The following is a 25,670-nucleotide window of genomic DNA, read 5'->3' on the forward strand; positions in this document are numbered from 1 at the left end:
GAGGCGTGATTGGGACTTCACACAGCAGGTTAACTGAACTCGTAACAGCAACATTCCAAAAGCTCACCTTCGACCAGACCAAAGGTTAGCACATGTGGGTGGTCCATTCACCTTGTTAAAGCCACGTCAGCTCCGGCTACTTGAAAGAGGACAGATAGGATTTTACAGTCCAATTCACCAACCAAGCACGTCTTTCAGGACTTGTGGGAGGAAACCGGAGCACCCGGAGGAAACCCACGCAGGCACGGGGAGAATGTGCAGACTCCGCACAGACTGTGGCCCAAGCTGGGAATCGAGCCTGGGATCCCTGGAGCTGTGAACCAGCAGTGCTAACCACTGTGCCGCCCCACTTTCCAGCTTTGTGACACTGCCCATTGTCCTTAGTTGGATGGTGAGCGTGTCCCCTGGCTATAAATTGGCTGCTCCAGGGAAAATCCCGTGAGTGACTGCTCCTCACGCAGGACAGGACTTTTACCCACATTTCAGCTTGCTGGCAAATGATTGGAAGATGCTGCGTAACCTTTCAGATTGATGCATGTTACTGATTCTCTTTTTTTTCATTTAAACCTCTTGCAGATACTTGGCAATTCAGAACTTGAATATAGTTGCAAAGAAAGACATGTTGCTGAAGCTTTTCAAACCGGCAGGTTCCTTCAGTTTTTGGTAAAGGCAGAGTATGGACTGAATGCAACAAGCCTGCACTTTAAACAGAGCACCTACAGTTAGATGTGATTCTGCAATTGGGCGGCACTTGCTGAACAATCCTGAGTGTGCTAATAGTGAAACTAACAACCATAGCGACCTGTTCTCTGCAAAACAAAAGGAATAGGTTCAAGCCTTGCAACTTTTTTGAATTACCCTGAAGCTTGGGGAGCCTATGGTTTCAAATTGCTTTCTTCATAGCAACACCTTGGACAATCAGAGTCGACCAATCAGCACCCCTTTCTCCCATAATATAAGTCGTTGTGCATTGGCTCTGATGAGTGCAAGATGAAAAGATTCAGCGCATGTCTCCGTTTTCAGACATATTAATATTGCCCGATTGTGTCATTGAATTTGCTGCATTGGGGGTTCTGGATGAACAGAGCCATGTTTACTGTGGCTGCTTACAGGCTGGCTAGAACTCCAATCATTCTACCAACACCAGAGCCGAATGGATAATCGGATACGGCTGAGTTAGACGGGAAGGTGGCCGTGATTTCCATCCATCCCACTCGCGGAAGAACTGCTTGCCTCACCTGGAACTGCTACAATCTGCGGCAACGAGCAATAGCGACACCCAAATCAAACCAGACCCATGTGCAGCTGCACTGCATTCCCCTGCGCAGTTTGCATTTCAATGTATCCAGCGTGCTGTGAGTGTTACAGGTTAGAAATTTAAAAGCAGGCAAGGGAAAGAGACACGTCATACTTTCAAATGTTGGAAAACAGCCCAACACCAGTAAAAATCTAAATTATTTTCCAGGAGGGATTCATCCCGTAAAAATACTTTCCCAGCTGGGTGGGCGGCAGAGTGGCACAGTGCTCCAGGGTCCCGGGTTCAATTCCGGCCTCGGGTGACGGTCAGTGTGGAGTGTACACGTTCTCTCCGTGTGTGCGTGGGTTTCTCCGGATGCTCCGGTTTCCTCCCATACTCCAAAGATGTGCAGGTCAGGTGGATTGGCCGTGCTAAATTGCCCCTTAGGTGGGGTTAGGAGATAGGATGAGGCGTGGGCTGAAGTAGGGTGCTCTTTCCAAGAGACTTGATGGGCCGAATGGCCTCCTTCTGCACTGTAGGGTTTCTATGATTCAAAGCTCATTTTCACCTTCACAATTTGCCATTGTGACAGTGGGACTTATTTTTTTTTAACACTTTCAATCTTTCTCCAGCCTTGACAATAGCAGAGTGTCGCATGCAGCTGCAGCTTACGTTGTGACAAAGTAATTTCTCACTGCACTCTGCAACTAATACTCTTCATATATTGGGTACCAGAGCATTGGATTTTAAATTCTACGGTCAAATGAACTGAATTGCAAAGCCCAAAATGCCAATAAAGAATCCTGCAATCCAATTTAATATGGGACAATGTAACTTATTCCCGGTTTTTATGGCCTGACATGTCCCCAGGGGATTGTTCCCAGTTTACTATGGGGAGAACAGTCTCAGGTCTAAGATATGAGGAGCTGTGTGTCTGCTCTGATCAGGATCGTGCGCGGATTGTGACTCTTTCTCCCAGCTGGTAGGCTGTTTCTGATTTTCTTCACTATAAATCCTGTTGCAAATCTCGCAACATAAAGCTTAAATCCAATAATGTCAATCCTGCGGGATGATTTTGAACCAGAACTGTGGCCGGGAATGGAGATGGAGAGGCTCCCATTCTATCCTGCCCCAGGTCTTCTTCCCGGAGTTGTGATGGGGATAACCGATTAGACTAATTAACTACTTTTTAAGGCCATTGCAGGAGGCTGATTGGGATTTTACAGTCACCCTCCAGGTTCCCAGTGATGGCGGGGGCAGCTTACCTGCCTCAAGACGACTATCATTTTGATTTACCCTCTCTCTGTGTTACCTTTTATTGCATCCTGCTGCTGCTTTCAAATTGGGAACTCTCTGTTTGACCAGCTAGCAAAGATACCTCAAATCAGACCTATGTGGGAAAAAGCCATGACCAGCCCATTTTATCTGTAACAGCGCCCTCTTGCGGACATTTCTGAATGTATGTATATGAACAAAGAGGAATAAACCAGTTTCAGTTGGGCATCTGACTTCCAAGTGGCACATGGTTTCCTTTATTCCCCAGCTCTGAGAGCCCACCCTACATACTTAACTGGGGGGGGGGGGGGGGGGGGGGGGGCAAGCCCAACCTCGTCTGGGTACGAATTGGCCTCCCTGGGGAAAACCACATTAAATGAGTGGAATACATTGTGGAATTCTGCCCTCCCTATATGAACCTGAGGGTGGGTTGCTGAAGCCCACCGAGAACGCCCAGCCCTTTGCGTCTGCTAGTAATCGGCCACCACGTTAAGATTAATTCTGTACCCAGTAGCGACGGCAGGTATTTATTAACACTAGTAAATCTTTGTGTATAATTGATGCTCTATCAAACCTACAGCCACAGAGCTGTCAATATTGGAAAAATGTTAGCAGGGAGGTTTATGGACAAGCGAAACAATTGCAAAACAATTTAGTGAAGCAGAGCTGTGTTTACCTTCCCACAGTGCAAATAGATCATCATTTTAAACCAAGGTAAATCTGTCCTCAAACGCACGGGACTTGACAGGTTTGCAATTAGTACTGTTACAGTTGCGATATCTGAAGGAATATATTTGCATGTGGACACATCAAATGTATCAGCGAAATGGGTTTCCATCGGCTTTAGATATGATAGGACGATGCACTAATTCACTGACCCCCCCAGCCCCGTATGACGCATGTCCTTTGCCAGCTGGAGCAGTTAAAAGGCCATTACTGTTACATTGCATGTTATCATAGTCTTTGCGTGACTTGTCTAAAAATCCAGAGTCGTGGTTGATTAAGCCAGAGACTGGGACAAACCCCATCATTGCAGCTTGAGAACTTTGAGTTCAGTTTCAAAGAATATCTGGTCATAAAAAGCTGGCATCAATAAAAGTAATCAGCACGCACAGCAATACACATCAGATCTGACATGGCCACGCGATCCAGTAAGAAAAAGGCACAGCTAGCCCTGTCAATCTGTAACGGTTGTGCCTTGCGGTCATTTGATTATGTATGTATATAAACAAGCTGGAATAAACCAGTTTCATTGGGGTTATTTTTCTTCCATGTGACATGGAAACTTTTTTGTCCTGTGAAGATAGCACAGTCTGGCAATGAGGTGGGATTGTGTTTCTCCCCCCGAGCCAAACCTTTTTGGTTTGGGTAAGCTTCCAACAAGCCAGCAAAGGAACTGTGCTGAGAACTAGGCTTAACAATCCAATCTTAGAGAGGAGGACCTGGCCCTGGAAAGTGGGAATTAAAATGAGCAGCTGGTTTCTTTTTCTCTTTTTGGTCGGTGCGGACAAGATGGGCTGAATGGCCTCTTTCTGCATGGGTCATTTTTGCACGTTACTCAGGCTGGTTCGGCATGTGGGTGGACTGATCGTCGAGGATAGCTGCAGCAATAGGTATTTTTGGATTGGGAGATTACAGCCGTGACCAAGAGTCTTTCGATGCACGTGTGGACAAGGTGTTTTCCAGCGGGAAATGGCATTCTCAAAAATATCCGGATGATTGTTAATCAGGCAATGGGGGGAGGGGGAGGGAAACGAGTGGTCTTCTCGCCGGAACTCGTTTAGTGCTCAACAATGTACTCGCGCTCCAGCTAAACCAAAAGACATGTCGTTGTCGGACATTTCGTGTCAGCTCGAGCAGCATTACAATCCCAAGCCATTCGAGATTGCAGGAAGCTACTAGTTTGGAAACAGGAATCAAACACCCAGTGAGGACATTGGAGAGTTTATCTCAGCTTTGAAAAAGGTGTCTGCTCATTTAACTTTCGAGGATTTCAAGAAAGAGTTGCCGACGTCACCAAATGTAACTTTTAACATGGCTCCCCAAAGAGCATTCGCCGTGGACGCGATGGAACGTGGCTCGAGAGAAGTCGTAGTTATTAGCCGCCAGTCGCCTGCTGCAGTAGAGCAGGCCCAAAGCCTCAGTGACGGCACTGGATGGCAAACCCCTGTTACCGGCGCTTAGTCCAGAACTAGGCCGTGGAATGGTCATTTGGTGAAGGTATAGCATTATAGCTGCAAGAAGAAGGGTCATCTTCAGACATGTCAAAAGGGCGTAAACGGAGAAAATGATGGCTGGGGGAAGCAACAGCCATTAAGTGGGGATGTTGAATGGCACCTGGTGGATAAGGAGTGGGTTGACATTCATACAATCCAAAGTACAAGGATGTCCAGTGGAAACTCACAGGGCATCGTAGTCCAAGTATCATTGGATGGAGAGCCAATAAACATGGCAGTCAATATGGGGGCATCAGTCAGCGAGACCCCTGAAACACGATAACCGTCAATATTTGGAGTAACCAGCACCAGTTGGAGAAATCAGGCATAGAATCACAAACCAGTGTTTCCAGTCACATTCAAGGGGCATTGTGAAAAATGCCCATTGTTATGGGCCAGGGTTTAGAGAACACCAAAGTATATCCTGGAGTTTACCTGACCCACAACTTTTAATAGATTTTGGTTATGAGGAGCACAAGGGCCCACTTTCCAGGTGTTATGCAACAGAGACCTTTAGTATTTTTAAACAAAACAATGTTTATTCTATGAATTCAGTTAACATTTTATAAACACACAGTAAACATTTGATCAACTACCAACCCAACTGCCCCCCACAGATTCAGTACTCTATATGTAACCCCTAATAACTTTCCTAACAACGTCCATAAGCCAAACACCTTGTTTAACAAAGCAGTAGGTATAAATTCTTTACACAAGACAGTTATCACTTTAATATACAGAGAGAGAGAGACAAAATTAACCTTCCTTGTCTGAATTCAGCTTTCAACTGCCTACAACGAAAGTAAAACACAAAGCCACAAACAGCTTCCAGCTCAAAACGAAAAAGCCAGAGACACAACCCAGCTCCACCCACACAATGACATCACTGCAGCTACTTGATAAACACCCATTTCTTAAAGGTACACTCCCATGACACCATCATTCCAGTGATGGGTGAAAGACCAGCCGTGTTCAGGAGGAACTGATTAACAGCACTTCAGTGAATCCGGAATGAGCTTTTTCACAAAGAAGTATTGTCATAACCTGGGGTTAAGTAGGTCATGGGAAATGAATGAAACCTTAAACAGATCATGGGACACTGACGAGACTGGGGGATTGATATTCCCAAAGGACTACGGGAATACTCACTCCCCCCCCCCCCACCCCCCGAGGTGCAGGGCGCCGCCTTCTACATCCTGTATAAAACCGGAGGGCCATGAACTGTGAGCCAGCCCCTGTAGTAGAGTAACTGCTCTGTACTCTTGTTCTGTTGCATTAAACCTTTTTCTTTGACTCAACCTGTTCAGCTCAGTGTGGACTCCTTTTAGCACTGTGGCTTCACAGCTCCAGGGTCCCAGGTTCGATCCTCAGCTTGGGTCATTGTCTGTGCGGAGTCTGCACGTTCTCCCTGTGCCGAGTGGGGTTCCTCTGGGTGCTCCGGTTTCCTCCCACAGTGCAAAAATGTGCAAATTAGGTGGATTTGCCTTGCTTAATTGCCCTCAGTGTCCAAAAAAGGTTAGGTGGGGTTATGGTGGAGGTGTGGGCTTAAGTTGGGTGCTCTTTCCAAGGGCCAGTGCAGATTCGATGGGCCAAATAGCCTCCTTCTGCACTGTAAATTCTATGATTTCTTGGATTTCTTTCCAGACCTTATAATAAGTATAATTCACAACACAACGTGATCGACAAGTACCCTCAGGTGTTTAGTGAAACAGGCAAACCAATCCGGGTATATGAGGCCAAAGTGTGAGTTCAGAGGCACACAAGGCCTGTTCAATAATATACTTACTTCAGCTCCAAACAGGAAAAATGACTGAAAAATGTGCCCCAATACTTGGAAAAACATGGAGCTTGGGCGAAGACACACAAATGTGAAATTTCCCAAACTCTGTAGATTATTTGGGTCACAGGGTATTTAAAGATGGATGTGGTGAATGTACATTGCTTAATTCACACTATTGTATTGTGTCCCTCTGGGCTCTGTCTGTGAGCCGTTGCGCGGCTCTGCCCACAGGGGGAGATGAGGAGCTTGTACAGGGCTCCACCCTTGGCTCCGCCCATGGCTCTGTCCATGGCCCCTCCCACTACCGGAAGTATAAAGTGCTGCAGCCTTGTGAGTCTGCCCTCAGTTCTTCTCGTCGCAGGCAGGCCCAGTTGTAAGTCTATTAAAGCCACAGTTTACTTCCTCTCGTGTCTCGAGTGAATTGATGGTCACATCAATGGAGTTACACCCCGCCAGGAGTAAGGTTCAAGCAATGAGAAATGTGCCACACCCTCAGAATATCTCGGAGCTCATTTTGGGCTTTGTGAATTATCATGGTAAATTCATCCCAAATTTCGCAACGATATTAACTCCATTGAATTAACTCTTGAGAAAGGATGGTCTGTGGAATTGGACAGGGGAGTGTGACAAAACATTGCAGTTGTGCAGAAGTCAGTTGGAAGATGATGCAATGCATTCACATTCCCATGTGTCCAGGAAGATTATGCTAAGATGTAATGCCTCTCCATATGGAGTAGATGCTGTGATCTCTCACATGTTGGATAATGATGAGAAGAGACCAATTGAACTTGCCTCAGGCAGGCTCAAGGCCAATGAGTGAAATTATGCTCAGATAAAATATGAAGCATCTATCGCTTAGAGGACTTCATAAATACTTGGTTTGGTTGTAGTACCATAATCACGACTGATCATAGGCCGCCGAGGGCTACTTTGAATCCAAATTCTCCAACTGTAGCTGTAGCCTGAATACAGAGATGGGCTTTGATTTGTCTGCTTATCAGTACGACATTAACTACAGGGCAGCACGGTTGCACAGTGGTTAGCACTGTGGCTTCACAGCGCCAGGGTCCCAGGTTCGATTCCCCGCCTGTGCGGGGTCTGCACCTTCTCCCCGTGTCTGCATGGGTTTCCTCCGGTTGCTCCGATTTACTCCCACAGTCCAAAGACGTGCAGGTCAGGTGGATTGGCCGTGATAAATTGCCCTTAGTGACCAAAAAAAAGGTTAGGAGGGGTTATTGGGTTACGGGGATAAGGTGGAAGTGAGGGCTTAAGTGGCTCGGTGCAGACCTGATGGGCTGAATGGCCTCCTTCTGCACTGTATGTTCCATGTTACCCACTCTAGCTGAAGCTCGAATTAAGTACTGACAATCAAAAGATCATGTTGATGTGATGTCTCGATTACCATCCCCATCAGAGGCAGAGCCCAACAAAGAAGATGTTTTACTTTTCGCACGTGGATGTGTTTCCAGTCACAGCAGATGACATTTGGTAGAACAGTTCATGGGGGTCCTGTAGTGGCTAAGGGTATATAACTATGTCACAAATGGGTGGCCAACACAGAAAAATCTCTCCACCATTGGTGGTGGTGCCTTCTGTCGTCACAGCCCCCCAAACTCTGGAATTCCCTCCTTATATTTCTCTGTCACTCTACCTCCATTTACACGCCTATCTTTGACAAGGTTTTTAATCGGCCCTAACACCTCTTTAGGTGGCTCAGTGTCAGATTCTGTTGAAAAGTGCTCCTACGGAATGTCTTGAGACAAGTAGCAACACTAAGGGCACTATATAAATCTAAGTTGTTGTTGTTGAACACCATCACAGCCTTAGCCTAGAAATGGGCATGGCTTGAATTCGGAGTTGAGATGCGAGCAAGTGCCTTTGGAATCATGGCAACTTTTCCCCAATTGTGGTACCAGGACTCTCCTCAAAAGGACTCAGGATCTTCAGCTCAGGCATCCCATTGTCAGACGTCGATGATACCTGGCATGATCGGAATCCCAATCGGAAACCCCGGCTCAACCAAAGGGTCCACTCCCTGATGAAGTCCCGAATGGAGGCGTTCAAGTCTGACGACCCTGACTTATACAGGAAATCCAGGTACAATGTACGGAAAGCCAACAGGGATGCAAAAAGACAATACCAGATCAAACTAGAGTCCCAGGCCAACTACACTAACCCACGGCGTCTATGGTAGGGCTTACACGAGATCACAGGCTACAATGTAAGGCCAGGCAGAATATCTAGGGCTAGGGCATCCTTACCCGATGAACTGAACAAGTTCTATGCCTGCATAGTCAGCCTATACATCAGTGCCACCCGCCCCAACAGCCCTCACACCCATACCCACTATTACAGCCTCAGAGGTAAGAGCTGCCTTCTTGAAAGTAAACCTGGCAAAAGCGACAGGCCCCGATAGAGTCCCTGGGCAAGCGCTCAGAGCCTGCGCTCACCAGCTGGTGAGTGTATTCGCAGACATCTTCAACATCTCACTCCTCTGCTCCAAGGTCCCCACCTGCTTGAAGAAGACCACCATAATACCAGTACTAAAGAAGAACAAGGTAGTCTGCCTCAAAGACTACCGAGCGGTGGCCCTGACGTCTGTTACCATGAAATGCTTCAAGCGGCGAGTCATGAGACGGATCACTGCCAGCTTCCCAGACGGCCTCGATCCACTGCAGTTCGCCTACCGCAGCAACCGGTCCACAGCAGATGCTATCTCTGGCACAACAATCAACTTTTGAAAATCTCAACAACAAAAGACACCTACGTCAGACTACAGCTCTGCGTTCAACACCATTATCCCAACAAGACTAATAACCAAACTCTGTAACCTTGGGCTTGACCCCTCCCTGTGCAGCTGGACCCTTGCCTTCCTCACCAGCAGACCGCAATCTGTCAGGATCGGCAACAGCACCTCCTCCACAATAGTCCTCAACACCGGGGCCCCGCAAGGATGTGTGCTCAGTCCCCTACTGTACTCCCTATACACACACGACTGTGTGGCAAGATTCAATTCCAATTCAATCTATAAGTTTGCGGATGATATGACTGTGGTGGGCCGTATTTCAAACAACGACGAATCAGACTACTATCCCCCCCCCCCCGGTCTACATCAATGGCTCCGAAGTGGAGATGGTCGATAGCTTTAAGTTCCTGGGAGTCACCATCACCAACAGTCTGTCCTGGTCCACTCACCTTGATGCAAAAGTCAAGAAAGCCCAACAACGTCTCTACTTCCTACCGAAGCTTAAAAAATTCAACATGTCTGCATCAACTCTCACAAACTTCTACAGATGTGCCATAGAGAGCATCCTATCCAGCTGCATCACAGCCTGGTATGGCAACTACTCGGCCCAAGATCGCAAGAAACTGCAGAATGTGGTGAACTCAGCCCAACGCATCACACAAACTTGACACCCCCACATTGATTCTGTCTACACCTCCCGCTGCCTCAGGAAGGCAGACAGCATCATCAGAGACCCCTCCCACCCAGGCATTGCCTTCTTCCAGACCCTTCCATCAGGCAGAAGGTACAGAAGTCTGAAGACCCGCACATCCAGACATAGGAACAGCTTCTTCACCACAGCTACTAGACTTCTCAACAACTCCCCCTCTGACTGATCTGTTCCCTGTAAGAAAACTATTCACAACGCCCTGTGCTGATCATGTTTGACCATCGCTCTGTACTGTAACCAATCACTATTTGTTGATGTACCATTTGTCAATGTTCTCTGTCGATTATTCTTTTGTCTACTATGTATGTACTGTGTACGTTCCCGTGGCCGCAGAAAAATACTTTTCACTGTACTTCGGTACATGTGACAATAAATATCAATCAATGTATGGGCACTGCGTGTAGGTTGGGAGGAGTCTGAAGAGGAGTGCTGGGGGGTGTGAGGAGGCTAGTGGGAGGTCAGTCACTGGGGCCCTGTGAGGTGGCAGCATGTGGGACCGAGGTAAGATTCCGAGGGGTGATAGTGAGCTGGAGTGTAGGGAGGATACAGTGAGCCCTTACCCTGGCACAACGGTGTAGGTCGTTCATTTACTTGCGCCATTATACCTCTGAACTCTCGTGCAGGCTGCTGGCTACGGCTGTCACCCAGGGGGAATTTGTTATCTTGTTGGAGGGTCTCCTATAGCTCCAGGGTATATCGCTACGTGTCTGTCCTCCGCGGCATCCAGCATAGGGGTGAGGGCCCCCACCGTGAATCGAGGAGCTGGCTTCCTCGTTGCCATCCTCCCGGCTTGAATAAGAGCAAGTGTTGTGGAGCCTTTTGAATGTAGGCCCCCTTAATTAAAATGCTCAGATGACCCCCAGGGCTGGCGAATCAGACACTTGCAGTCTGAGGCCAGTGGGAATCGTGCCGGCTTCCATGCCGAGATTGACACTTTGCCATTTTTGGGGAAAACTTTGACCCAGTAATGCAGCAAGGGCCGGGGGACATTCCGGTTTGGGCTGGTGAATGGCATCAAATGGACTCCTGGATTCTCTAATACAACCTCCCAGCTGCTGTAATCAAATAGTCCATCCAAACTCATTTGGAAGCCATTAGTAATGAGCTGAGGGACCGAGAACTATTATTGTCCACACCCAGGGGGACTCACTGACCTCAAGCGATGAGTGTAAAGAATCAAAAGAACTTGGGAAGGGAAAACGCATCCGAGTGTTAACTTGGAAATGTAATCTAAAGCTCTTTCCAGAATGCAATGTTTTAAACCTCCCCGCTCTCCCCTCTCTGTGAATCACATGCACGATTCATTAATATAATTCACAGTCTAAAGGGACAAGTGAGTATGAATTATTCCACAGTTACAATCTGACCTTCTCTGGATGTTGAATGCTGAAAATCTATCTCCACAGCCTACCCGTTTTCAGCCTCTCAACCAGAGCCCAGTAGCACGGAGCAATGAAGTGAAGCAGAGACGGCTGCAAGGACCTTGTCAGATTTTTCAAACCGAAGATTGTAACATACTCTCCAATCTGTCGAGTACCTGCAATTCAACTCCTCCATGTCAAAGGTTTACTCAATTATTCACCACATGGACAGATACATCACTCGTATTGCTGTTCAGCAGAAACTCCAGCAATTAAGAGGGATAAGGGTCATTTTCATTTTAGACAACAGTATAAAACATCTGATATCAGCTCGGTCACTGTGAAACACTTCATCCTGCTACATTCCCTTTAAAAATTAGCATCGCAGCCGAGGAGATTGTTTTTTGAAAAGAGGTTAACTCTGATTTTGTTTCTCTTTTCAATAAACACATAAAAATATGCTGAAATTTTCACGGGTTATATAAACATCTAAAAAGCCTCACAGATTTAACTCATTCCCAAGGTCAACAGATCCTGAGTGACTAACAAATAACAAGCAATCTAATTCTCAGCTGAGAGTGGAAGGCCTTTGTTCTGTTGGAATGTAATTTAATTTTGAGCCAAGGCTTAAGGTTAGATTTGTGTGTCATAACTAAAACCCACAGCCCTGTATTCTCATGAAACAGTTGTCTCTTCCTTTGAAAGCCACGGGATAATGTACAGGGCAAAGTAAGTGAAGTTGCCACAGTCCCTGATGATAATGGGCTGCTTTCCCCTTTGAGGGGGAGAGCTGACTGGTGGTGATTTAACCTGAGGATGACCACACTTCAGGCAAGGGGCAAGTTGGAGAAGGCAGGGCCTTCGTGAATAACCTCAGCCAGTACGGGGATTGAACCCTCGCTGCTGGCCTCGCTCTACATCACGAGCCAGCTGTCCAGCCAACTGAGCTAAACCGAACCCCAACACATGGCAACGTATGACCTGCTTACTCGGTCAAAGTAGCTATAATCCTAACCAAAGCGATTACTGGTGAAGATTTCATTTACTGAAATAAGCAGCTATGGAGTACGTGAGAGTTTATAATTAAGGACAGTTACAGAGCTCTTAGAGAAAGTTAAACTGATTAAAAAGAATCAACGTGGATTTATCCAGGGGAGGTCATGCCCGTCAAACCTAACTGAATGTTTTGCCTCAGCAGCTGAATCATTAGATTGGGTGACATCAATGGATCTCACTCCTTCAGGTACGTTGGCCTAGGAAGGCATTGCCAACATGGACTTCCATTGAATTGATTCATGAATGTTCTTGGCAAAGCAATCCAGTGGTCTGCTGTTGCCTTCTGCAGTCTGTTCAAGCAGGAAACTCTCCTTCTCTTTGCCGCCTGCCATATTGGAAGGGTCTGCAGGCAGCTAATCAACCTATTTGGCTATGAAATGGACACACCTCCCTGGATATCAACTCCTGAAGTGGGACTTGACCCTAGAACGTCTGGCCCGGAGGGAGGGAATGCACTCACTGAAACACAAGACACCATCTATCAATGGATGTAATTCTCCGTTTGAGAAATAAAAGCTTAGTTTATGTAATTTCCAGAACTTCCAGAAGGCATTCAATAAAGTTCCAAATGAGAGACTGTCAGTTAGAATTAAAACTCATAGAATTGAAGGCAACGATTGGCCTGGTTAAGAGATTACTCAGGCTAGAGTAGGCAGAAAGGGGACAATAGACATGCACTTTAATTGGAAGGAAGTGGTGACTGGTGTCCCACTAGGATCTATGTTGGGGCCTTACTACAGTAATGCACTATATTTATTCATGGCTTAGATAACACAATAGACATCTATATATTCAAGTTCGCCAATGACACAGCATTTAGTGGTGTGGTAGACAGCAACATGAAATTACAAAGGGACATTAATACATTCAGTGAGCAGGCAAAACTGTGGCCGGTGAATTTCAACACAGGTGAGTGTGAGGTTATGCATTTTGTACCAAAACTGGGTAGGTTTGAGTATTTTCTCAGAGATGATACATTAGGAGCAGTCAAGGTCTACAGAGATGGTGACGTCCATGTGCACATATCATTAAAATGTAGTGGTCAGGCACAAACGGTAATCAAAAAGGCTTATGGAAATATGAGTCTAGATGTCTAGAATATCATGATGTGGAGATGCCGGAGTTGGACTGGGTTGAGCACAGTAAGAAGTCTTACAACACCAGGTTAAAGTCCAACAGGTTTGTTTCAAACAAGAGCTTTCGGAGCGCTGCTCCTTCCTCAGGAGAATGGAGAGGTATATCAATCATAGAATTTGCAGTGCAGAAAGAGGCCATTCGGCCCATCGAGCCTGCACCGGCTCTTGGAAAAAGCGCCCTACCCAAGATCAACACCTCCACCCTATCCCCATAACCCAGTAACCCCACCCAACACTAAGGGCAATTTATCATGGCCAATCCACCTAACCTGCACATCTTTGGACTGTGGGAGGAAACCGGAGCACCCGGAGGAAACCCACGCACACACGGGGAGGATGTGCAGACTCCGCACAGACAGTGACCCAAGCCGGAATCGAACCTGGGACCCTGGAGCTGTGAAGCAATTGTGCTATTCACAATGTTACCGTGCTGCCCTATGGGAAGAGGTTTTGCATTAGTTATACCAAACCCTGCTTTGACCACCTCTGGAGTATTGTGTACAGTTCTAGGGACCACAGTGCGGCGCAGGTCCATTGGAATGCTCTCAGAGTTCCAAGCATTTGATTATGAGCGGAGATTACACCAACTAGGTTTGTATTCCCTGCAATATAGAAGGTTAAGGGGTGATTTATTTCTGGTTTTAAGGATTTTGAAACTTTAGTAACACTAGCGGTAAGAGAACAGAGGGATATTCAACTATATACAATATTCTGCTCAAGACAGGCAGCACGGTGGCACAATGGGTAGCACTGGTGCCTCAAGGTGTCGAGGACCCGGGTTCGATCCCAGCCCCGGGTCACTGTCCGTGTGGAGTTTGCACAATCTTCCCATGTCTGCGTGGGTCTCACCCCCACAACACAAAGATGTGCAGGGTAGGTGGATTGGCCACACTAAATTGCCCCTGAGTTGGAAAAAAGGAATTTGACAATTTAAATTATTGAATATATATATATATTCTGCTCGGGGCAGTAACTTGATCCCAGTACAGTCCTCACTAGGGGAACTAACCATGCCCGGCCCTGCTTTGGGCCGGCTTTTGTGGTCATTTGTAATGAGCACCAGCTGGCTGGCCTCAGCCCCTTATCTGGGAAGCTCGTACACCACGACCCCTATGGGGAGATCAATGATGGTCTCCACATGGTCCACGTGGGGGTTGTACCAAAACAAGTTGATAAGACAGAGAGTGAAGCATCTTTACCCACTTGCCTGGGACAAAGGGTCCCAACCTAGGGAGGTAAAAGACTCAAACTCTCCCCTCAAAAAGCGATTTGGGTTAGGGTTAACTGTGATTGATTTTTTTGCAAGCCTGTGATATAAAAAGGATATGGAGCCAAGGTGGAGTGTGTTAAGATACAGATCAAGCATAATCCAATTAAATAGTGGACCAGGTTCGATGTACTGAATTACATTCTCCTGTCCCCACACTATTTGTTATCTCTGCTCAAGGCAGTAGATAAAGATCAACACGATTTATACTCCAAATTTATCATCTACCATTTACAAATGGTTGACTATTTCCAAGAATAAAAAGAGGCTTGCTTGGAAAATAACATTGAAACGTAAAGGGAGTTCAGACCTATGGTTCAATCTAGAATTCTACTAATGCTTACCAGCAACTTCCTAACAACGCCTTGTGCGGTATCTATTAGTCTACCAGAGGTGAGGACCTGGTCACAGAAAACAAGGGGTGTCGTTCTCTGTTCCAATTCCAATCTAGAGAGAGGCAGCAGGTATTTTGGCAGCAGGGATCCAGCAGATGGATTCAAGATCTGTCATTTGTATTTTAATTGGTATTTTCTCAGTCAGACTTTACCTGAATAAAGTACAAAGGAATAGGAATTAAAGTGATGAAAACCTACCCACTCCCCCGAGTGCTTTATCTCAGCTGACACCACTTTAACTGTAATTCTCTGGCGCTGTAATTGCAAATGTTGTACATTGCTGACAAAACAGACATGACAATGAGCCAAACGCGTTTTTCACCTGTGGCTTGAAGGAGGCACCCAATTTATGCTTCGGAACTATGTTTACACCATTCAGGGTGGGTGCGAACAGCGGCAAGAGGTTCAGAGAGGTGGGGGCGGGTGATAGGTGGGGGGGGGGGGTGATAGGTGGGGGGGGGAGAGGTGGGGGGGCTGAGAGGTAAGGGGGGGGGGTGAGAGGTGGGGGGGTGAGAGGTGGGGGGGGTGAGAGGTGGGGGGGCTGATAGGTAAGGGGGGGTGAGAGGTAGGGGGTGAGAGGTGGGGGGGTGAGAGGTAGGGGGGTGAGAGGTGGGGGGGTGAGAGGTAGGGGGGTGAGAGGTGGGGGGGTGAGAGGTAGGGGGGTGAGAGGTGGGGGCGAGAGGTGGGGGGGTGAGAGGTGGGGGGGTGAGAGGTGGGGGGGTGAGAGGTGGGGGGGTGAGAGGTGGGGGGTGAGAGGTGGGGGGGTGAGAGGTGGGGGGTGAGAGGTGGGGGGGTGAGAGGTGGGGGGTGAGAGGTGGGGGGTGAGAGGTGGGGGGGGTGAGAGGTGGGGGGTGAGAGGTGGGGGGGGTGAGAGTTGGGGGGTGAGAGGTGGGGGGTGAGAGGTGGGGGGGTGAGAGGTGGGGGGGTGAGAGGTGGGGGGGGTGAGAGGTGGGGGGTGAGAGGCAGGGGGTGAGAGTTGGGGGGTGAGAGGTGGGGGGTGAGAGGTGGGGGGTGAGAGGTGGGGGGGTGAGAGGTGGGGGGGGTGAGAGGCGGGGGGTGAGAGGCAGGGGGTGAGAGGTGGAGGGGTAAGAGGTGGGGGGTGATTGGTAGGTGGGGTGAGAGGTGGGGGGTGATTGGTAGGTGGGGTGAGAGGTGGGGGGTGATAGGTGGGGGGGGTGAGAGGTGGGGGGGTGAGAGGTGGGGGGGTGAGAGGTAGGGGGGTGAGAGGTGGGGGGGTGAGTGGTGGGGGGGCGGAGAGGGAGGGGGTGAGAGGTGGGGGGGTGATAGGTGGGGGGGTGAGAGGTGGGGGGGTGAGAGGTGGGGGGGTGAGAGGTGGGGGGGTGAGAGGTGGGGGGGTGAGAGGTGGGGGGGGTGAGAGGTGGGGGGGTGATAGGTGGGGGGGTGAGAGGTGGGGGGTGAGAGGTGGGGGGGTGAGAGGTGGGGGGTGAGAGGTGGGGGGTGGGGGGGTGAGAGGTGGGGGGGTGGGGGGGGGGGGGGGGGGTAGAGAGAGAGTCCAGAGACCTCGCAGCAGAGGGGAAAAAACAGATTAAGTTAAAAGCAGAATTTACCCGCAACAAAGGAGGTGATTCACGTAAAATGGCGCCCAAGTGGAAAAACAAGTTCAACATTTTCAGATGTCCAGTAAATAAAACCCGTAATACAGGAGCTCCAAGGTGTGCAAAACCAGTTGGAAACTGTTTTACCGCTGTTTTATTTCCAGGGTTACTGGTTTTCCAGGGGGTGGGTAGACCAGGGGGTGGGTAGACCAGGGGGTGGGTAGACCAGGTGGTGGGTAGACCAGGGGGTGGGTTTTCCAGGGGGTGGGTAGACCAGGGGGTGGGTTTTCCAGGGGGTGGGTAGACCAGGGGGTGGGTAGACCAGGGGGTGGGTAGACCAGGGGGTGGGTTTTCCAGGGGGTGGGTAGACCAGGGGGTGGGTAGACCAGGGGGTGGGTAGACCAGGGGGTGGGTTTTCCAGGGGGTGGGTTTTCCAGGGGGTGGGTAGACCAGGGGGTGGGTAGACCAGGGGGTGGGTAGACCAGTGGGTGGGTTTTCCAGGGGGTGGGTAGACCAGGGGGTGGGTAGACCAGGGGGTGGGTAGACCAGGGGGTGGGTAGACCAGGGGGTGGGTAGACCAGGGGGTGGGTAGACCAGGGGGTGGGTAGACCAGGGGGTGGGTAGGGGGCTGAAGAATCAGGGTAATCGAAAGTAAAGCCAATGAATCGGAAATGGATACCTCGGCGTGGCTTTTAATAATAACTAAAAATAGTAAGTCGATATTAATAAAAGGTTATGCAGAACAGTTCTTGCGTTGCGAGGAGTAGATGATGCGTTGCGGCTGTTGCGATTGTTCTCAGTATCGTTGGCTTCGGCTGGCGAACGGTTCAGGTGTCCTGTAGTTTGGTGGTTTGGTAGAGATTTCAGTTCTTTTCCAGCTGTGATCCTACTGCTGGCTTATCAAGTTTCACAGTCAGGGAGAGAAGTTTAGATGTTCCTGCAAAAGCCGGCTATTTTTGCAGTGGTCCTGCCGCACGGTGGCACAGTGGTTAGCACTGTTGCCTCCCAGCGCCAGGGAGCCGGGTTCAATTCCCGGCTTGGGTCACTGTCTGTGTGGAGTCTGCACGTTCTCCCCGTGTCTGCGTGGGTTTCCTCCGGTTGCTCCGGTTTCCTCCCACAAGTCCCGAAAGCCGTACTTGTTAGGTGAATCGGACATTCTGAATTCTCCCTCTGTGTACCCGAACAGGCGCCGGAGTGTGGCGACGAGGGGATTTTCACAGTAACTTTATTGCAGTGTTAATGTAAGCCTCCTTGTGACAATAATAAAGATTATTATTATTATTTACTGTCTTCCTTTCAGTGTGGCAAACTTTCAGCTGCTTTTCTCACATCACATACACAGACACACACACAGACGGACAGACAGTACAGGCTGGTAGCCAGCAGGCTTTTAACCCCCAGATATATGTATTCCAACAGGACCAGAATGCACTAGACTGTCTAGATCTAGACCATTAAATTATTATTATGTCCCTTTGTCTTTACTGGTGTTGTGGATTCTTATGAGCTCACCACAGTCGATTCAGGAACAGGTTATGTCATAATATTCGCACAGGTATATGATGGTGCACAGACAGATATTGATTGACACACAGGATGACCAATGAACACACAGAACACAGCAGCCAATCACCAGACAGGACACGGCCACTATAAAGCCAGAGGGCACCAGTTTTCCCGCTCTCTCGGGATGCAGCCTCTGGGACAGTCCGAGCCCGTGAGCAACAACTAGAACATCCACCATGTGGTAGTAAGATAGTCTGGTCAGGTTAGCCTCAGGTCTCCAGTCAACTCAGCATAGTGTCACTCCACAGTTAAAGTATGTTTAATAGTTAAGAGTTCAATAAAATAGAGTTGCATTTCTCCAAGTGTTGGAAGCCTGTCTCTCTCACTGCTATAGTAAACACAGTCCTTGCAGACCCAGAATACCCAACACATCAGGTTGCAATCGTTTATTCAAGATTCAACAACGGAGAGCACTGTGCTGGAATTACTACACAGACCGTTGTTTAATTTCCAATCTTGTCCACATATTGGTTTATTATTAAATCTTTCAGCCGGGTCTCACCACCTCCTTCCAGCTAGAGACTTAGGATGCGATCTAGCACATGAGGGTGAGTTCCAGCTCGCGACGCCTCTCGAGGTCCCATTAGTGGGGCCAGCTACCTCACCCTGCGGGAGGTCCTGGGATGTGTCACCCATCTTCCATCCTGCGGACGTGCCCGGTCCACTAAAGCCGTCCATGTTTGATTGTTGCCAACACATTTGGGAAATTTGCCTTTGGAAGGATGGGCAAATTGGTAATATTGTCCAGCCGGGATATACCCAGAATGCATTGCCGACAGCAGAGATGGACATTGTTGAGCTTTTCCTGGTTGCTGTAGGTCGCCCCTATTTTACTGTCGACTGTTATGTAATTTGGAATTAGGTCATGTGGGACCACTCCAAAGCACGTGGCACTTTGGATCACTTGCAGGAACCAGGAGTGCCACAGTAACTGAGAGAATATACAAGGCAACATTCCTCACAGCACCTTTCTATTCTTTTCTCCACTTGTGTTCGACCTTCCTCTGCAGAAGCATCATCATTTTTGACATGTTTCTTGTTTTTTAATTTTAATTAATCAATAACAAATGGATTTGAATGAGTGATGGAGTTTCCTGCGCAGTCAATTCTTCAAAAATTACTATTTTAAATGCTGTACATCAGATTCAGGAAATGACATTACGAGAAAATGAGCATTTAATGTAATTTGTTTAACAGGAGACGGGACACTTGAAGCAGCGTACCTAATAACTAATCCACTAACAGAATGACCTACAGGATGGTAATTAAATTGGCCCCACAACCCATTTGTAAACTGATTTTGCTGGTCATTAGAAATAAGCAATTTAAATGTGGAATGGCATAATAAAGTGAAGACACATCATGGATTATTCCGCTGTTCAAATCTCATTGTGAGGATGGTCTGTTCCCCCACCTTAACTCTTACATTTTTAGTCACTTCCCAAGTTATTGTAAATGGACTTTTAGGGGTCACCTTAACTCAGTCATTACCAAATCTCCAGCTATTAAAATCCAGGGATTGATCATTTACCAGGAACTGAACTGGACCTGCCATATAAGTATGGGCGGCACGGTAGCACAATAGTTAGCACTGTTGCTTCACAGCGCCAGGGTCCCAGGTTCGATTCCCGGATTGGGTCACTGTCTGTGCAGAGTCTGCACGTTCTCCCCGTGTCTGGATGGGTTTCCTCCGGGTTCTCCGGTTTCCTCCCACAAGTCCCGAAAGACGTGCTGTTAGGGGAATTGGACATTCTGAATTCTCCCTCTGTGAACCCAAACAGGCACCGGAATATGGTGACTAGGGGCCTTTCACAGTAACTTCATTGCAGCAGGGTAGCATGGTGGTTAGCATAAATGCTTCACAGCTCCAGGGTCCCAGGTTCGATTCCCGGCTGGGTCACTGTCTGTGTGGAGTCTGCACGTCCTCCCCCTGTGTGTGTGTGGGTTTCCTCCGGGTGCTCCGGTTTCCTCCCACAGTCCAAAGATGTGCGGGTTAGGTGGATTGGCCATGCTAAATTGCCCGTAGTGTCCTAATAAAAGTAAGGTTAAGGGGGGGTTGTTGGGTTACGGGTATAGGGTGGATACGTGGGTTTGAGTAGGGTGATCATGGCTCGGCACAACATTGAGGGCCGAAGGGCCTGTTCTGTGCTGTACTGTTCTATGTTCTATGCGTTAATGTACTGCTTGTGACAATAAAGATTATTAAAGTTCTGTGTCTTAACAAGCGCAGGTCAGAGGCTGGATATTCTGCTGCGAGTAACTCATCTCCTGACTCCCCTATGTCTGTCCACAAATCACAGTAAGAAGGCTTACAACACCAGGTTAAAGTCCAACAGGTTTGTTTCAAACACTAGCTTTCGGAGCACTGCTCCTTCCTCAGGTGAATGCTCCGAAAGCTCGTGTTTGAAACAAACCTGTTGGACTTTAACCTGGTGTTGTAAGACTTCTTACTGTGCTCACCCCAGTCCAGCGCCGGCATCTCCACATCATGGCTACAAGTCACAAGTCAGAGTGTGGCTGAATACTCCCCACATGCCTGGATGGGTGCAGCTCCAACAACACTTCAGAATCTCGAAACCATCCAGGACTAAGCAGCCCATTTGATCAGCACTCCATCCACCAGGTTAACCATCTACTCCCTCCACCACCAACGCACAGTAGCAGCAGTGTGTACCTTCTATAAGATGCACTGCAGCAACTCATTATGACTCCTTTGACAGCATCTTCCAAACCCATAATGTCTGCCACCTAAAAGGACAAGCGCAGAAGCTATATGGGAACATCACTGCCTGGAGGTTCCCCTCCAAGCCAACACCCGTCCTGAACTTGGAAATATATCGGCCGTTCCTTCACTGTCGCTGGGCCAAATCCTGGAACTCCCTCCCTAACAGCACTGTGGGTGTACCCACACCACAGGCACTGCCGGTGTTCAAGAAGGCAGCTCACCACCACCACCTTCTCATGGGCAATTATCGGGATGGGAAACGAATTCTACCCAGTGATGCTCACATCTCATGGACCCCTCCCTATATTTCTACTGCACACCTCAGGCAGAATGAGAATCTTCTGATAGACAAATGGTGGCTCCTTCCCTTTGAAAGCCCCATCCTGCTATGTGCCTGGATAAATGTTTTCAGTGCTGCCCAGTTAAAACAGTCACAATATAGGTCACTTTAGATTGTATCACTGATCATTGTATCATTGATATGCAACACAATACGTTGCTGGTGACTTTTAACAACTGCAACAGTGGGTGGGAATGTTCAGCCCCCCCCCCACCATTGGGTCATCCGGTCCCGCCAGAGGTCAATGGGCTTCTGGCTGGGCCGGCGAATCTCCTGCGGTGGATCCCACCATGGCGGGGGATCAGGAAATCCTGCTCAGTGGCAGGATCTTCCAGTCACGCCGATGTCTACGGACCTTCCGTTGCCGAGGAATGCGGGGAGGGGGGGGGGGGGCGATCAGCATCCGTGGGTCCATTAGAACCACCCGGTGGGAAACGGCAGGAAAATCCCGGCCAATAAATCTGACTCCCGTCACCGTACGGTGTAACTTTGCTCTCAAAGCACAATTTGTGTGACGAAACCGACGGGGGGGCAACCGCAGCCTTTAAATTCATCTTTTTTTAAAAATCTAACGTCTGCAGAAGTGGATCCAAACTTCAGCCGTACACTGAGTTAGTGCAATCCGTCTGAGCCCCAAGAGTAAAGAGAAACACCAGCTTGTGGTGAGGATCTTGTGTTATCCAGTTTTGTGCGGTGTGCTACCATACAATATTGATGGTATAGAGCCTAGTTAAAATACTAATTTTTCTTGTGCTGTCACGCGAAAGATTGTCATGATTAATATGCAACTGTGGGGAAATAAGATAGCACGAGTCACTGGTCTGGTGAGACGTACAATAAATTGGGATATATTTTCTTATTAGAGCTCCTGGTGACAGCGAACCTGTTATGATCTGATCACAGAATGTCCTTATTAAGGAGGTACATGACAATAGGATGATCTATGTATACAGAGGCACTGAGTGACAGTAATAGTTCAGCTGTAGACATCTAAATATTTTTGGACGCATCCTGTGTCTGTTCACTTGTCCCATTACCATCCATCCCCCTTTAGCCTTACAGCATCAACCCTACTATAATCCGATCTCTCCTTCCATCCATCCCAACACAGACCTTCCGTATTATTCTGTCCGCCCCCCCCCCCCTCTCCCTGCCCAAGTACTTGCTTAAAACCCCCATTGATGGAGCACCGAGTCTCTGACTCTGATGGGTGTGATGCTCTCTGTTTGTTCAAATTAATATTACTAAAGTTGTGGTGTTGCTACAAAGAGCATGCAGGTTTTGTACTAGATCAATTTATTTACACTACACTATGAATTGTGAATTCTTCACTATGCCAAAAAAAATCTCAATTTTAGATCAAATAACTTCAATACACATTACTACCGATAAAACACGACTGTCTCCAATCCCTTCCACTACCTCGCTCCAATATCGCGTGTGGGTTGTGAGATGTGCTCTTACACCATCCAGTGGCTGGATGCTGTCATTACACACTATTCAACATGATCATTCATATATACAAAGAAGATATACTAAATATCATCACGATGGGCACCAGACATGCCACAAGAAAACCATCTTCGTGGAGATACTTGGCATTGTTCTACCGGTGGCACAATAATATGAAAAATGAGATGAAAATCGCTTATTGTCACAAGTAGGCTTCAATGAAGTTACTGTGAAAAGCCCCTAGTCGCCACATTACGGCACCTGTCCGGGGAGGCTGGTACGGGAATCGAACCATGCTGCTGGCCTGCCTTGGTCTGCTTTAAAAGTCAGCGATTTAGCCGAGTGAGCTAAACCAGCCCCGAATCCTGTCCTTAAAATCAGAACTCAGGTATATGGGCTGCCTGGCTCCTTGGGACAGGCAATCCAGGTCCATCAATAACTGTCCATGGGCTTTTGACCTCCATCAAAGTGTTAATATGAGCCTACTCGTGACAATAAAGCTCAGTCCCTTAACCCAGTTGTTGAGTGAACTACATCTGTTCACATCAGACACAAACAGGCTCGCTACTGAACTGGAGCAACTCTCCTTTGGGCCCCATGCTGCTGTGTGAAATATCTACCACTCCAGTCAAAACTCTCCACTTGCCCCTGTCCCCAAAACATTAATATCTGCTCTGTCAAACCTATGCACTAAGAAAACGACTTGACTAGAATTCTGACTGGGCTTTTGGTGAATCACCAGCACATTGATTTGATTTGAAGTTTCCTCAGTTCTCCTCCTCCTTCAGGTACCCTGCACCAGGAGGGCATTGACGACCATGGACCTCCAATGGATTGATCCATGTTTAAACTTGGCACAATGCTGCCTTGGTTTGCCATTGCTTTCTGCAGTATGGCTAACCAGGAACTTTTCCTGCTCTTACCTCCTGCCATTAGGCATATTGGAAGGCTTTATCAATAAAGTTGATAGACTAATTATTTTAATGTTTGAAGGTAAAATATCCTGCATGCTTTTAGGAAATTGTGGGGATATATTGGGTGGGATTTTCCGTCGGCCAATGTCAGAATCGGGAAACACGATTGGGCAGAGAGTTGGTTTTTGCCGCCGAAATCATGGCGGCCGCCGGTTTCACGCCAAATCGCAATTCCCGGTGCCTCAACAGCAGCGTCAATGCGTACCAGAACACACGTACAGTAAATGCCGTTGGCATCTCATCAGCGGTTCTGACCCAGTATTCTCCGGGACCTCCGCGATTCTCCGCCTCCACCAGGGCGAATTCCCGACGGCGAGGTTCACTTGTGCTTTTAAATATCGTGAAACAGGTGCCGTGGCTGCTGCGGGAGAGAGAGGGGGATACGGACAGTGTCCAACATCACCTTAGTTTGCTGACAATCATCTCGCCGGCTGGGGGACTTCTGCCAGGGGCGGAGGCAGCAGCAGGGGGGTGGCCAGGAGGTGGGCTGTGGGGTCGGAGTGGAGGGGCACGGAGCACCATTGCAGTGGCCTGCAAGGCAGCCATGCAGCTGCGCACGCCGCTGACTGCCCACTGTGAACTTAGGGCCACAGGTCATATGGGTCTCCCCCCCAGTGTAATGTGTGTGTGCGGCTGGGATGAGTGTGTGTGGGGAGTGTAATGTGTGTGTGTGGCTGGGATGAGTGTGTGTGGGGAGTGTAATGTGTGTGTGCGGCTGGGATGAGTGTGTGTGGGGAGTGTAATGTGTATGTGCGGCTGGGATGAGTGTGTGTGGGGAGTGTAATGTGTGTGTGCAGCTGGGATGAGTGTGTGTGGGGAGTGTAATGTGTGTGTGCGGCTGGGATGAGTGTGTGTGGGGAGTGTAATGTGTGTGTGCGGCTGGGATGAGTGTGTGTGGGGAGTGTAATGTGTATGTGCGGCTGGGATGAGTGTGTGTGGGGAGTGTAATGTGTGTGTGCAGCTGGGATGAGTGTGTGTGGGGAGTGTAATGTGTGTGTGCGGCTGGGATGAGTGTGTGTGGGGAGTGTAATGTGTGTGTGTGGCTGGGATGAGTGTGTGTGGGGAGTGTAATGTGTGTGTGCGGCTGGGATGAGTGTGTGTGGGGAGTGTAATGTGTATGTGCGGCTGGGATGAGTGTGTGTGGGGAGTGTAATGTGTATGTGCGGCTGGGATGAGTGTGTGTGGGGAGTGTAATGTGTATGTGCGGCTGGGATGAGTGTGTGTGGGGAGTGTAATGTGTGTGCGGCTGGGATGAGTGTGTGTGGGGAGTGTAATGTGTGTGTGCGGCTGGGATGAGTGTGTGTGGGGAGTGTAATGTGTGTGTGCGGCTGGGATGAGTGTGTGTGGGGAGTGTAATGTGTATGTGCGGCTGGGATGAGTGTGTGTGGGGAGTGTAATGTGTATGTGCGGCTGGGATGAGTGTGTGTGGGGAGTGTAATGTGTATGTGCGGCTGGGATGAGTGTGTGTGGGGAGTGTAATGTGTATGTGCGGCTGGGATGAGTGTGTGTGGGCAGTGTAATGTGTGTGTGCGGCTGGGATGAGTGTGTGTGGGGAGTGTAATGTGTATGTGTGGCTGGGATGAGTGTGTGTGGGGAGTGTAATGTGTATGTGCGGCTGGGATGAGTGTGTGTGGGGAGTGTAATGTGTGTGTGTGGCTGGGATCAGTGTGTGTGGGGAGTGTAATGTGTATGTGCGGCTGGGATGAGTGTGTGTGGGGAGTGTAATGTGTGTGTGGGGCTGGGATGAGTGTGTGTGGGGAGTGTAATGTGTGTGTGCGGCTGGGATGAGTGTGTGTGGGGAGTGTAATGTGTGTGTGCGGCTGGGATGAGTGTGTGTGGGGAGTGTGATGTGTGTGTGCGGCTGGGATGAGTGTGTGTG

The sequence above is a fragment of the Scyliorhinus canicula genome, chromosome 5 (genome assembly GCF_902713615.1).
Source record: "Scyliorhinus canicula chromosome 5, sScyCan1.1, whole genome shotgun sequence".
In the NCBI taxonomy this organism is placed as follows: Eukaryota; Metazoa; Chordata; class Chondrichthyes; order Carcharhiniformes; family Scyliorhinidae; genus Scyliorhinus; species Scyliorhinus canicula.